Source organism: Macaca mulatta, chromosome 2, assembly GCF_049350105.2.
Source record: "Macaca mulatta isolate MMU2019108-1 chromosome 2, T2T-MMU8v2.0, whole genome shotgun sequence".
NCBI classification, from domain to species: domain Eukaryota; kingdom Metazoa; phylum Chordata; class Mammalia; order Primates; family Cercopithecidae; genus Macaca; species Macaca mulatta.
The window spans coordinates 164,839,244-164,854,143 of NC_133407.1; positions in this window are offsets into that span (position 1 = coordinate 164,839,244).

Sequence of the window (14,900 nt, forward strand, 5' to 3'; positions counted from 1 at the left end):
ACCAAAGAACATCTACCAGCATCATCACCATCCAGGAAAACATGACTTCACCAAATGAGCTAATAAAGGCAGCAGGCACCAATCCTGGAGAAACAGATATGCGACCTTCCAGACAGAGAATTCAAAATACATGTGCTGAGGAAGCTAAAAGAAATTCAAGAAAACACAGAGAAGGAATTCAGAATTCTATCAGATAAATTTAACAAAGAGATTGAAATCATTTAAAAGAATCAAGCAGAAATTCTGGAGCTGAAAAACGCAATTGGCATACTGAAGAATGCATCAAAGTCCTTAAACAGCAGAATGGCTCAAGCAGAAGAAAGGCTTGCTGAGCTTGAAGGCAAGCTATTTGAAAATACACAGTTTTCCTTGTTTTCATATGATATGATCTTGTATTTAAAAAAACCTAAAGCCTCCACAAAAAAAAAAAACCTATTAGAATTGATAGACAAATTCAGTAAATTAGGATACAAAATCAACATACAAATATCAGTAACATTTCTAAATGCCAACAGTGAGCAATCTGAAAAAGAAATCATAAAAGTAATCCCATTTGTAATAGCCACAAATAAAATTAAATAACTAGGAATTAACCAATGAAACTAAAGATCTCTATAGTAAAAACTATAAAACCTGACAAAAGAAAGTGAAATGGACACCAAAAAATGAAAAAATATTTTATGTTTATGGATTGGAAGAATCAATATTGTTAAAAAGTTTATACTACCTGAAGCAATCTACAGATTCAATGCAATCTCTGTCAAATGCCAATGACATTCTTCACAGAAATAGAAAAAACAATCCTAAAATTTATACAGAGCAACAAAAGACCCAGAATAGATAACGCTATCCTAAGCAAAAGGACAAAGCTGGAGGAATCACAATACCTGACTTCAAATTATACTGCAGAGGTATAGTAACCAAGACAGCATGGAACCGGCATAAAAACAGACACATTGACCAGTGAAATAGAATAGAGAACCCAGAAACAAACCCACACAATATACAGTGAACTCATTTTTGACAAAAGTGCCAACAACATACACTGGGGAAAAAGTCTATTCAGTAAATGGTGCTGGGAAAATTGGATATGCATACCCAGAAGAATGAAACTAGACCCCTATATCTCACCATATACAAAAATAAAATCAAAATGGATTAAAGACTTAAATCTAAAACCTCAAACTATGAGACTCCTAGAAGAAAACATTGGGGGAAATCTCCAGGATATTGTCTGGGCAAAAATTTTTTGAGTAATACCCCACAAACACAGACAACCAAAGCAAACATGGCCAAATGGGACTGTATCAAGTTAACAAGCTTCTGCACAGAGAAGAAAAACAACAAAGTGAAGAGACAAGCCACAGAATGGGAGAAAGTATCTGTAAACTATCTACAAGAGACTAATAACTAGAATATATAAGGATCTCAACCAACTCTGTAGGAAAATATCTAATAGTCTGTTCAAAAAATGGGCAAAAGTTTTGAATAGACATTTCTTAAAATAAGAAATGCTGTACAAGTGGCAAACAGACATGAAAAGGTGCTCAACATCATTGATCATCAGAAAAATGCAAATTAAAACTACAATAAGATATCATCTGACCCCAGTTAAAATGGTTTATGTTCAAAAGACTTGCAATAACAAATGCTGGTGAGGGTGTACACTGGAGGCTCCTCAAAAAGCTAAAAATAGAGCTACCATGTGATCCAGAAATCCTACTGCTGCATATATACCAAAAAGAAAGAAAGTCAGTTTATATAAAAAAAACTTCCCTCCCATGTTTTTTGCAGCATTGTTCACAATAGTCAAATTCGGAAGCATCCTCAGTGTCCACCAACAGATGGATAGATAATGAAAATGTGGTACATATACGCAATGGAGTACTATTCAGCCATAAAAATAATGAGATCAAGTCATTTTTAATAACATGGATGGAACTGGAGATTATTACAAGTGAAACAAGGCAGGCACAGAAAGACAAACATAACATGTCTTATTTATTTGTGGGGTGTAAAAATCAAAACAATTGAACCTATGTACATAGAGAGTAGAGGGATGGTTATCAGAGGCTGGGAAGGGTAGTGGTGGGCTGGGCGCCAGGTGGGGATGATTAATAGACACAAAAAATTAGTTAAAAAGAATAAGACCTATTATTTGACAGCACAATAGAGTGACTACAGTCAATAATAACTTAATTGTAAATTTAAAAATAAAGAGTGTAATTGGATTGTTGGTAACATGAAGGATAAATACTTGAGGGGATGGCTACATCATTGTCCATGATGTGATTATTTCACATTGCATGCCTTTATCAAAACATCTTATATACCACATAAATATACACACCTTCTGTATTAGTCTGTTTTCACACTGCTGCTAAAGACATACCCAAGACTGGGAAGAAAAAAGAGGTTTAATTGGACCTACAGTTCCACATGGCTGGGAAGGCCTCAGAATCATGGTGGGAGGCAAAAGGCACTTCTTACATGGCAGTGGCAAGAGAAAATTAGGAAGATGCAAAAGCAGAAACCGTTGATAAAGCCAAGAACTTTCATGAGACTGATTCACTACCATGAGAACAGTATAGGGGAAACTTTCCCCATGATTCAGATTATCTCCCATCAAGTCCCTCCCACAACATGTGGGAATTTTGGGAGTATAATTCAAGATGAGATTTGGGTGGGGACATAGAGCTAAACAATATCACCTACTATGTACCTACAAAAAAAAAAAAAAAAAAAAAAAAGAAAGTATGGGAGAAATGCTTCTGGACATTGGTCTAGGCAAAGGTTTTTATGGTTACAGCTTCAATAGCATAGGCAATAAAAACAAAAACTACAAATGGGACTGTATCAAAGTAAAATGGTTCTTGCACAGCAAAACAAATAAACAAAAAATCAACTAAGTGAAGAGACAACATGCAGAGTTAAAGAAAATATTTGCAAACTCTTCTTCCAACAAGGGATTAATATTTAAAATATGCAAGGAACTCAAATGACTCAACAGCAAAAACCCAAGTAATTTGATTAAAAAATGGGCCAATTATCTGAATAGACATCTCTTAAAAGAAGACATACAAATGATGTATACTAGCAGGTATATGAGAAACTGCTCATCAGTAATCATCAGGGAAACACAAATCAAAGCCATAATGAGCTATCATCTCACCCTAGTTAGAATGCCTATTATCCAAAAGACAAAAAATAACAAATGCTAGTGAGAATGTGGAGAAAGGAGAACTCATACACTGTTGATGGGAATGTAAATTGTTACAGTCATTATGAAAAACAGTATGGAGATTCCTCAGCCAAACTAAAAATAGTACTACTGTATGATCCATCAGTCCCATTACTGGGCATATATCCAAAGGACAGAATGTCAGTATGTCAAAAAGGTATCTGCATTCTCTTGTTTATTGCAGTACTATTCACAATAGCCAAGATATGGAATCAACCTAAGTGCCCATCAACAGATAAATTGATAAAGAAAATGTGGTGTATATACACAATGGAATATTATTCAGCCATAAAAAGAACAAAATTCTGGCATGTGTGACAACACAGATGGGCTTGAAGGACATTACATTAAGTGAAATAAGCCAGGGACAGAAAGAAAAATATCTCATATGTGGAAGCTAAAAAAGTTGATCTCATAGAAGTAGTGAGTAGAATAGTGGTTTCCAGAGGTAGGGAAGAGTGGGGGTAGGAAAGGATAGCCATAGGTTGGTTAATGAATACAAAAGTACAGCCAGATAAGAGGAATAAGTTTTAGTGTTTTATAGCACCATAGGGTGACTATAATTAACAACTTATTTTTAATTTTTAAATAGCTAGAAGATTGGATTTTGAATGTTCCCAACATGAATGCTTGAGGTTATCGATATGCTAATTACCCTGGATTGATCATTACACATTGTATACATATATTTGTATCCCATAAATATATACAATTATTATATTTTAATTGAAAATAATAATAAGACAAAAAAGGGTCCTAGAGAGCTAGCTAATCCCACGTGAGGACACAGTGAGAAGGCACCACTTATGAATCAGGATATGAGACCTCACTAGACACCAAATCTGCCACCACTCTGATCTTGGACTTTCGAGATCTACAGAATTGTAAGAAATAAATTTCTGTTGTTTATAAGATACCCAGCCCATGATGTTTTGTTACAGTAGCTGAAATGAACTAAGATTCATGATGTTTCCCAAAACCTCATTTTTTTCTCAGCCTTTCATTCTGTTGACCATTTTCCTCCAATCTAACATTTTAAAGCTTCACATAGATCAAAGAACTTCTACATATACAGGAGTATCTCAGAGATACTGACCTCTCAGTTTTAGACCACCACAGTAAACTGAGTATCACAATAATATGTCACACACATTTTTTTTTGTTTCCCAGTATATATAAAACTTACATTTACACTATATTTTAGTCCATTCAGTGTGCAATAGCATTATGTCTACAATAAGAATGCAGATACTGTAATTAAAAATACTTAATGGCTAAAAAATACTACAATCATCTGGGACTTCAGTAAGACCTAACTTTCTGCTGGTGGAAGGTCTTGCCTGAGAGTTGATGACTGCTGGCTAATCAGGGTGGTGGTTGCTGAAAGTTGAGGTGACTGGCAATTTCTTTAAAAAAGGCAATGCTGAAATGTGCTGCATTAATGGTTATTTTCACAAAAGAGTTCTCTGTAGCATGCAATGCTGTTTGATAGCATTTTACCCAAGTAGAACTTCCTTCAGATTTGGAGTCTTTTCTCTCAAACTCTGCTACTGCTTTATCAACTTTTATCTAATATTCTCAATTATTTGTTGTCATTTCAACAATGTTCAGAGCATCTTCACCAGGAGTAGATTATATATCAAGAAACCACCTTCTTTCCTTATCCATAAGAAGCAACTCCTCATTTCTTAAAGTTTTATCATGAGGTTACAGAAATTCAGTCACATCTTCAGGTTTCACTTCTAGTAGTTTTCCTGCTATTTCCACCACATTTGCAGTGACTTCCTCCACTGAAATCTTGAACCCCTTACAGTCACCTGTGAAGGTTGAAATCAACTTCTTCCAAATTCCCATTAGTTTTGGTATTTAGACCTCCTACCGTGAATCACAAGTGTTCTTAGTGGCATTTGGGATGGTGAATCATTTCCAGGAGGTTTTCAATTGACTTTGCCGAGATCCATCATGAATCATTATCTATGGCAGCTATTGCCTTATAAAATATATTTCTTAAAATGTAAGACTTGAATGTAAAACTTACTCCTTGATCCATAGACTGCAGAATGGATGGCATGAAACAACATTAATCCTCTTGTACATCTCCATTAGAGCTCTTGGGTTACCAGGTACATTATCAATAAGTAATAATATTTTGAAAGGATTCTTTTTTTCTGAGCAGCAGATCTCAACATTTGGCTTAAAATATTCAGTAAACCATGTTTCAAAGAGGTGTTCTGTCATCTGAGGTTTGTTGTTTCATTTACAGAGCACAGAGTAGATTTTACATAATTCTTAAGGGCTTAAGGATTTTTGAAATGATAACTGAACATTGGCTTCAACTTAAAGTCATTAGTTGCATTAGCTCCTAACAAGAGAGACAGTTTTTTGAAGCTTTGAAGCCAGCTATTGCCTTCTCCTTTCTAGCTATGGAAATCCTAGATGGCATCATTTTTCAGTGGAAGGCTGTTTCAGCTACATCAAAGATCTGTTGTTGAGTGTAGCCGCCTTTATTAATGATCTTAGTTATTTCTCCTGGATAACTTGCTACAGCTTCTCTATCAGTACTTGCTGTTTTGCTTTACACTTTTATGTTATGGGACAGCTTTTTTTCATGAAACTCATTAACCAACTTCTGCTAGCTTCAGACTTTTTTTCTTTAGCTTCCTCACCTCTCTTGGTCTTCATAGAATTGAGGAGAGTTAGGATCTTGTTCTAGATTAGGTTTTGGCTTAAGGGACTGTTTGCTTATTTGAACTTTTATCCAGACCATTAAAACTTTCTCCATATTAGCAATAAGGCTTGATATGGTTGAGCTCTGTGTCCCCACCCAAATCTCATCTCAAATTCTAATCCCCACATGTCAAGGGAGGGACCTGGTGGGAGGTGATTGAATGATGGGGGCAGTTTCCCCCATGCTGTTCGCATGATAGTGAGTGAGTTCTCACAAGATCTGATGGTTTAAAAATATCAGTTTGCCCTTCACTCTCTCTTTCTCCTGCCATCATGTAAAACATGCCTTGCTTCCCCGTCACCATCCACCATGATTGTAAGTTTCCTGAGGCCTCCTCAGCCATGTAGAACTGTGAGTCAATTAAATTTCTTTCCTTTATAAATTACCCAGTCTCAGATCTTTCTTTACAGCAGTGTGAAAATGAACTAATACAGGGCTGTTTCCCTTTCTTATCATTTGTGTTTCCACTGGAGTAGTACTTTTAATTTCCTTCACTAGTTTTTCCTTTTCATTCATAACTTGGCTAACTGTTGGTATAAGAGGCCAAGATTTAGGCGTAGCTTGGCTTTGACATGTGTTCCTCATTAAGCTTAATCACTTCTAGCTTTTGATTTGAATTGAAAGATGTGTGACTCTTCTTTCACTTCAACACTAAGAGGTAATTGTAGGGTTGCTAGTTGATCTAATTTCAATATTGTTTTGTCTCAGGGAATAGGGAGGCCCAAGGAAAAGGAGAGAGGCAGGGGAATGACTGGTTGGTGGAATAGTTAGAACACACACAACATTTTTTGTTAAGTTGGCTATCATATGGGCACAGTCAGTGGTGCTCTAAGACAATTAGAGTTGTAGCATTGAAGATCACTGACTGCGGATTGCCATAACAGATATAATGATAATAATGAAAATGTTTAAAATATTGTGAGAATTACCAAAATGTGACACGAAGACATGAAGTGAGTGGATGCTGATGGAAAAATGGAGCTGATAGAATTACTAGATGCAGGTTTGGCATAAACCTTCAATTTGTAAAATATGCAATATCTATAAAGCATAATAACATGAAGCATGAAAAAACAAAGTATGCCCATATTCTTTGTTAGTACATATGTCATTATCCCTGTGTAATTTTCCTTTATTGCTTTATCACCTTTCCACTGAAAAATTACTTGTCACTTGGCCTGGCTTATATCCATAGAATAGTGTGTTTCACAGTATTATGTACATATTTCTCTCAGCCTTGCTGATATTTCTTAGAACTGTGACTACATCTGTCATTCTGGGTTATGGGCAGCAGCTTTTCTTATGTAACAAGTCAGTGGTTAATGTCAAGCTTGGAAAGTAGAGCTAGGATGAGAAACCTACCACAGAGCAGGTAAGAAACCATGTAGGCAAGCCTGATTTGGGCCACAGTTTCCTGAAGAGCAAAGCAATGTAGGCAGTATACCATCCAGGGAAAGAGTTGAGACTTATAGTTCTGTAGAAGCAGAAGAGGTAGAGAAAAGCAAACAAGAAAACCAAGGCTTATAAGGTAGCTGCAAAATGGTGGTGTCTAATGAAGCCATGTTCAGTCCTAGAAGTTTATAGATCTTTCTTGTTAAACTCAAATCTGTTCCCTGAAATGGCTGCCTCTGGACCTGGAGGTAGCAGTGAATGAAATAACTTTGTGGATTCCCTGAAATGGCTGCCTCTGGACCTGGAGGTAGCAGTGAATGAAATAACTTTGTGGAATGGAGGGTGGGATGGAAGTTACAGGAATGAAAATAAAGTCAATTTCTGGTGTAGACACTATTATTTATGCAATTTTGGATGTCCCCTGTATCTAAAATTACAGGACAACTCAGAAGCACTGCTGTCTGGAAGAGGCAACTGCAATCGTATTGCAATTTAGATTTTAGACACATTATATGGAGGCAGTGTGAACTTTACTACTAGCTCAAATCCTAGTAACTAACACACAGTGGGCACTAAATTTATGTTTGTTGAATTGAGCTAGACTAAATGTGAGAAGGCTGTAACTTGACCAAGTAGGAGTTCTGTGTGAATCAGATAGGAGGGAATTAATATTAGTTTTTATAAAGGGCAGAAATATTGAGAAAATAGAAGTTAGCAATAATGGAAGGCTGCATAATGGAAGAGAAGAAGGAATACATATATAAAAAAAGAAAAGACACAGTGTAAGAAATCCAGAGGTGGGGCATCCCCAGAGGAGGTTAATTCAGTAGCTCACTAATGTCAAGAATGGCCAGCCTCTTTCATTCTTTTCATTTTCATCTTTAGTGGGATGCTTGATCTTCAGAGTCATCCTTCCCATGGTGACGAGATGTTTGCCTCTGTTCTGTAGTTGTGTACAGACATAACCACCAGAAGGAGATTATGAGAACTTGCTTTCCTAGTTCTGCTTCTTCATAGAGAGATCCCAGTACACCTCTTCTCGTATCTCTGTGGCGAGAACGAGGTCCCTATTTCCTCCTAAATCAATCACTGACAAGCAAAATGAGATTTTTATTAACGGCATATATTGGGCTGAGCAGAATATATTCCTTGGGGCTGGGGGACTGGAGATGGAGCTATTCTCTCTTTAAACATGAGGTGGAAGTGAGCTGATGAGTCAAGGATTTTGAGTAGGTAATTTTATCATCATACCTGTAGTAATAGAAATTTAGGGGGGTTGGAAAGCTCTTGGAGCTGGCCAAGGTCTAGTGTCTGGTGTGAATACACACTGATCTCACCTCTCATAGAACACGTGTATTCTGAACCACTGAACTGGGGTTGGTGTTGAAGACCATTCAGGCAAGTGGGTCATGAAAGCATGGAAGGGAAGACACTACACCCCGGGTCATGGTCTTTGGTAGAGAAACCCACCTGTTCCCTTTGATGTTGTGGGCATTTGTCAGGGGAGCCTTCTTTGAGGGGATTGCTCTTAGCCTGGTTCATCACATAGATCTGCTGATGATCTACAAGAAATGTTGTTTCTTGTGGTGACTATTGTGCATGGTCTTAAAGACTAACAATGTGGATGCTCATTCCTCAGACCTCAAATCCCTCTATCCTTATTATCTAGTTGTCTTTCCACAGCAGTCTCTGCCCTACCAGCCCCTACTTTCCTTATTTAAGCCCAGGCTCATGTACTTTCCAAGATTAGCTTAAAACCAATATGGAAAACGCATTTCTGTCTGGGACTTCCAGCCAGTCCTGTGGGGAAGTTAGGAGTAGGACACCTCTCTCACGGCACCCCTTGTCTTGCTAAATAACTATCCTATCCAATCTACCTCCTAACATTTGTTCTTCCACATGTATTTCAAGTTCAAAGAAGCCAAAGAGAATGATGCTTTCTTCCTAACCAACTTTTAATTGTGTTTTTCACTTAAGGTGGTTGCAACATTCATGATTCAACGTAGGTTTAGTCTTGGAAGGATATCTCATTCCTATTTCATCCCTTACACCTTAGTAGCACTTAGTTATACATTCTATGGTTAAATTTAATGGGAAAATGAGATTTCCCTTATCTTATTCTCAGTTTCGTTATGTAAGAAAATCACAAAAGGTACTTTTTATGTTCTGTCTCCTGAGGTTTAAATGCCAGTCTAACCTCTTGTGCCCTTGACACATTGTCCCAAGATGATTTGACAATGGAGACATTTTGATGCCATAGGATATTTCATAACTTTAAATATTTTATAACAAATTAAATGTTAATTATATGCTGGTCAGGGAAGAAAATCATTGAAGTATTTAATTAACATTTAATTTATTAGTCATCAAATATTTAAGTAGTGCCTATCTGAGGGACTTTTACTCCTCATTAGTTGTAAGTGAGTAACAAGTTATCATTGTTAGTTGCTAAAGCTTCTACTATTCCAAGTATGAACGGCTTTTCTGGATTTCTTTGAAAAGATCTTTGCATACATGTATAGGCAGACCCCCAAAAAGGAGGAATATATTTCTAAAGCATTTTCGCTTTTTCTAAAGTCTTTTCATGAGTTCAATTGATTGCTACTTGGGTGCATTTTCTTACAGAAACCCTATGCTTGCATGGTACTTTATAATTTGAAAAATGCTATAATCTTCATGACCTCAATTGGCCTGGTTGTTAGTAACAACTTTTATAAAATTCGTAGAGTGGGTAGAGTCAGCATTATTTTATATGAGTTGGAATCTCATAGGGTTTGTGTGACTGCCCCAATGTCACACAGTCAGGAAAATCAGACAAAACTTAATCCTAAATTTTCTGCCCACAAGTTTCATGTTGTGTCGTGATCAATGTCAAGCAATATTTTAGCCTCAGAAAAGTTCTGACAGTACCTTAGAAAGCAACTTTTATTTTTTGTTTCTAATTGATTATGAATAAAAAATATAGCCTATAAACTATATTCTCTTAATAAATCTTTAAGAAAAATACATGATTATTTTTGTAAATGTTTTATGGACATAAGACAAAAATGTATGTTCTCTATTTAGAGCTATGTGGGTTTTCATATATCTAATACAGTTATTGATTGTATTACTCAATTTATTGATTGCATCAGCCTGTTTCTCTAGGTATTTGCTTACTTTTTTGTGTGGTAGAGCTACCCATTCCTGAAAGAGAAGTTTTGAACCATTCTACTATATTTGTATTTTTATTAAGTTTTCTTTGTAATCTCAACGCTTTTCTTTTGACGTAATGATCAGCTGTGGTTTTTTGTTTTTTTTTTGAGACAGAGTCTCACTCTGTTGCCCAGGCTGGAGTGCAGTGGCTGGATCTCAGCTCACTGCAAGCTCCACCTCCTGGATTTACGCCATTCTCCTGCCTCAGCCTCCGGAGTAGCTGGGACTACAGGCGCCCACCACCACACCCAGCTAGTTTTTTGTATTTTTTTTAGTAGAGACGGGGTTTCACCATGTTAGCAAGGATGGTCTCGATCTCCTGACCTCGTGATCCGCCTGTCTCGGCCTCCCAAAGTGCTGGGATTACAGGCTTGAGTCACCACGCCCGGCCCAGCTGTGTTATTCGGTGATCACCAAATTGGGTGGAGTTGGTAATGCCTCCAATGCCAGTTCCTAGTTCTCCTAGGATCCCAGCCCTGATAATGAATGGAATGACCAGTGCCCGTTTGTAATGGAGTTTGAGTAGAAGAAAATCCTGTAACTCCTGATCAGTGTTGATAGTCATTGGGGGGCGCCAAAAAGAAGAGAAAGCATAGACTTTCTTAGGAACCATTTAAGCAGCGGTAAGCTGTGGAGCCACAAACAGAAAAGACTCCTGATGGTAAGCAAGAGAGTCGTGGAGGTAGGGTAACCCATATTTTGCACTGGAAGGCAGCTGTGTCAATTGTTGTGCTAAACTTTACACAGGTGAGATTTGATGTATGTGTTATTTCTAGATTTGAGACTAAATGGCCTACCAGGCCTGTAGTGTTTGTTCTCAGTTCGGTGACATTCCAATGTTTGGGAACAGGAACTGGGACATATGGTTTAAAGCATAAGGGGAGGCAAATCCAGCAGTCAGTTGGATTTTGGCTGGGGGCCCTGTGAATTTCGGTAAGGGTGACATTAAATAAATTTAGCAAGAGGGAGTGAGTACGAAGGATTTTATGTAGCTTGAGAAGTCTAATCCTTTGTAGGGATTGGGTGTTCTGGGGGTTTGAACCAGTTTGGAGATCACCTTCTGAAGATGTTGCTCTAGGGCTTGATCTTGGACCCTACCTCCGTTGGGTAGATCAACATGTGTATAGTAGGTCCAACAAGGAGTGGCCCCATATCCGCCTGGACAATCAGCTCTTTCATTTTCCCTGTCCAATACTTGGTGCCTGCATGTGTACAGAGGGTAGCAGCCTTATAGCACTCTCTGCACATATAAGTTTGGGTGGTAAAGGAGGCCCCCCTCCAAACAGGCGTGCAAAATTGACTACTGCCATGTTTCCCAGGAGTCATGAAGAACTGAAGCCAGGGGTGGTGCAGGTACATGAAGGGACAGTATTAGCCGAGGGAAGCATAAAGACTATTAGGAGGAATTTGAAATAGGAGGGGGCCATAGGGGAGAGTGGTGATTAGTTAATTTCCTTAGGCATTTGGTTGAAGAGCAGACACAGGTCCTTCAGTGGTTCACAGGTGTAGGAGGCATTGTTTTCAGGGTTCTGGGTTGTTGGTTCCTCGGGTCCTCCTGGTGATGTCCAGGGCTTGATTCAAGTGTGATGAAACCAAGATTCTATCCCAACTACTTTAACTGAAGTTGGAGTAGAGAGGATGACTGGAGGGGCCTAGGGACGGGGAGGTAGAGGGAAGGGATTTGACTAATACTAGGTCTCTGGGATGGAATAGCTCTTTTCCTTTTTCTCTCTGATGTCTTTCAGGCAATGCTTTTAGAATTTGCTGAAATTTTGCTAGGGAAGTTATGCTTTTCACAAGGTCTGTTGTTTCCCTATCAATTACTAGGTCATTCATGAGAAAAGGCTGTCCATAGAGCATTTCATAGGGACTGAACCCTATTATTTAAGGGGAGTTACAGATTCTTAACAAAGCCAAGGGTAACAGAGTGGGCCATGCGAGGTGAGTTTCCTGTGTTAGTATTTTTAAGTGTTTTTTGAGTGTTTCATTCATTTTTTCAGCTTTTCCTGAGGACTGTGGTCTCCATTCACAGTGGAGGTGGTATTGTAGTCCTAGTGCTTTGGGTATTCCCTGAGTTACTGCAGCCTTGAAGGCTGGGCCATTGTAAATTTGTAAAGTATGGGGAAGCCGGAATCTGGGAATTATTTCATGAATTAAGGTTTTCATTACTTCCTGAGCTTTTTCTGTCTTACAGGGGAAGGCTTCAACCCAACTGAGGAAGGTGTCTACCAAGACTAGGAAGTATCGAAGTCCCTGGGATTTGGGAATGTGGGTGAGGTTTAGTTACCAGTCCTCTCCAGGGTAACTACCTGTTTTTGTTCTCCTGAAGGAGCCTGGCGATAAGGCAGGGGGGTTATTTCTTTGACAGACTTCACAGGCCTTCACTATTTGCTGAATAGTTTTGAAAAGGCCCTGTCCTATAAACAATGGTTTAGAATTTGATAGGTGTTATCGATACCTAGATGGAATGTCTGATGAAGAGTTTTTAGTATCTTCCATTGGCTAGCTGCAGGTAAAAGTATTTTTCCTTCCTCAGTTGCTAGTCATCCTGAAAGGAGGAAACTATGTCCTCGTAAGGTTCCCCACTCTATTTCTTCAGATGAATATTGGGGTTTGGTCTCTTGGAGAGGAGTGTCCCATATTAAAGGTCTCTCTATGGGCACTTCTAATGGAGGATCCCATCTTGCGGCTTTTTTGGCTTCAGCATCTGCTCGGCGGTTTCCTTCTGCTTTCCTCTCTCTCCCTTTTTGATGCCCCGGCAGTGTAAGACTGCCACCTCTTTAGGTTTTTGCACAGCCTGCAATAATTTCATAATCGCTTCTTGAGGCTTAATGGGTGTTCCCTCTGAGGTTAAGAATTCCCTTTCTTTCCATATTGCAGCATGGACGTGAAGAACTAGGTAAGCATATTTGGAATCTGTATATATATTTACTTGCTTTCCTTTTCCCAGTTCCAGTGCTTGGGTGAGTGCTACCAATTCTGCCAATTGTGCACTGGTACCTGGAGCGAGGGGGTTACTTTCAAGTATTGCATTATCACTGACCACTGCGTATCCTGCTTTCCAAAGTCCATCAGTATAGAAGTTGAGGATAGGATCAATTAAGGGGACCTCTAGAAGGTCCTCTGAAGCAACATAGGTTTGGGCTGTAACTTGTTGACAGTTATGCTCTATTTCTTCTTCACTGTTTGGGAGAAATGTGGCTGGGTTAAAAGGTGCAAAAGTGTGCAGTTGCAGTACCGGCCCTTTAAGTAATAGAGCCTGATATTTAAGCAGGTGGTTTTCTGATAGCCATAACCCCCCCTTAGCAGTATACCTTTTACATCATGGGAGGTTCATATACAGTAAGATCTCTTCCCTGTATTATTTTAACTGCCTCAGATACCAAGATGGCTACTGCAGCCACCACCCATAGACAGTGAGGCCAGCCTTTTGAAACTATGTCAGTTTCCTTACTTAAGTAGCAAATTGGTCCCTTGGACCTGAGTAAGAACTCCAAGAGCTATTCCAGTTCTTTCTGTGACATATAAAGAGAAGCTTTGCCCTGTTGGCAAACTTAACACTGGGGCCTGGGTCAGGGCCTTTTTTAGGGCCTGAAAAGCTGTTTCTGCCTCAGGTATCCATTCTACTAAATGAGTATTAGCTTTTTGAGTTTTCTTAATTAACGTAATAGTGACCTGGCCAACTCGCCTGGGGATCCATATCTGGCAGAAGCCTGTTATGCCAAGAAACTCTTAGTTGTTTTAATGTCTTGGGGCGAGGCTAAGCCAGAGTGGGTTGAATATGTTCTTCACTAAGGGCCCTAATGCCTTTGGATAGATTTAGCCCTAGGTATTTAACCTGTTGTAAACATAGTTGAGCTTCTGCTTTTGAAACCTCGTAGCCACAAGTGGCGGGAAAGTTTAAAAGTGCTTGGGTGGCCTGATGACATAAGTTCTCTGAGTTAGTAGTTAACAGCAAATCATCTACATATTGAAGGATGAGAACATCCGTGTGGGAGAACTGACTTAAGTATTGGGCTAAGGCCTGGCCGAATAAATGGGGGCTATCTCTGAATCCTTGGGGCAGGACAGTCCAGGTAAGGTGAGATGCTGGGTTTGACAGATCTTTAAAGGCAAATAAAAATTGAGAGTCAGGATGCAGAGGGATGCAGAGGAAAGCATCCTTTAAGATCTAGGACTGTAAACCATTCTGCTTCCCCTGGTATCTGGGAGAGTAGGTTATAAGGATTAGGTACAATTGGATACAGAGGAACAACTGCCTCACTGATAATTCTGAGGTCTTGCACTAACCTCCGTTGTCCGTTGGGTTTTTGTATGACTAGAATAGGAGTGTTGCATGGACTG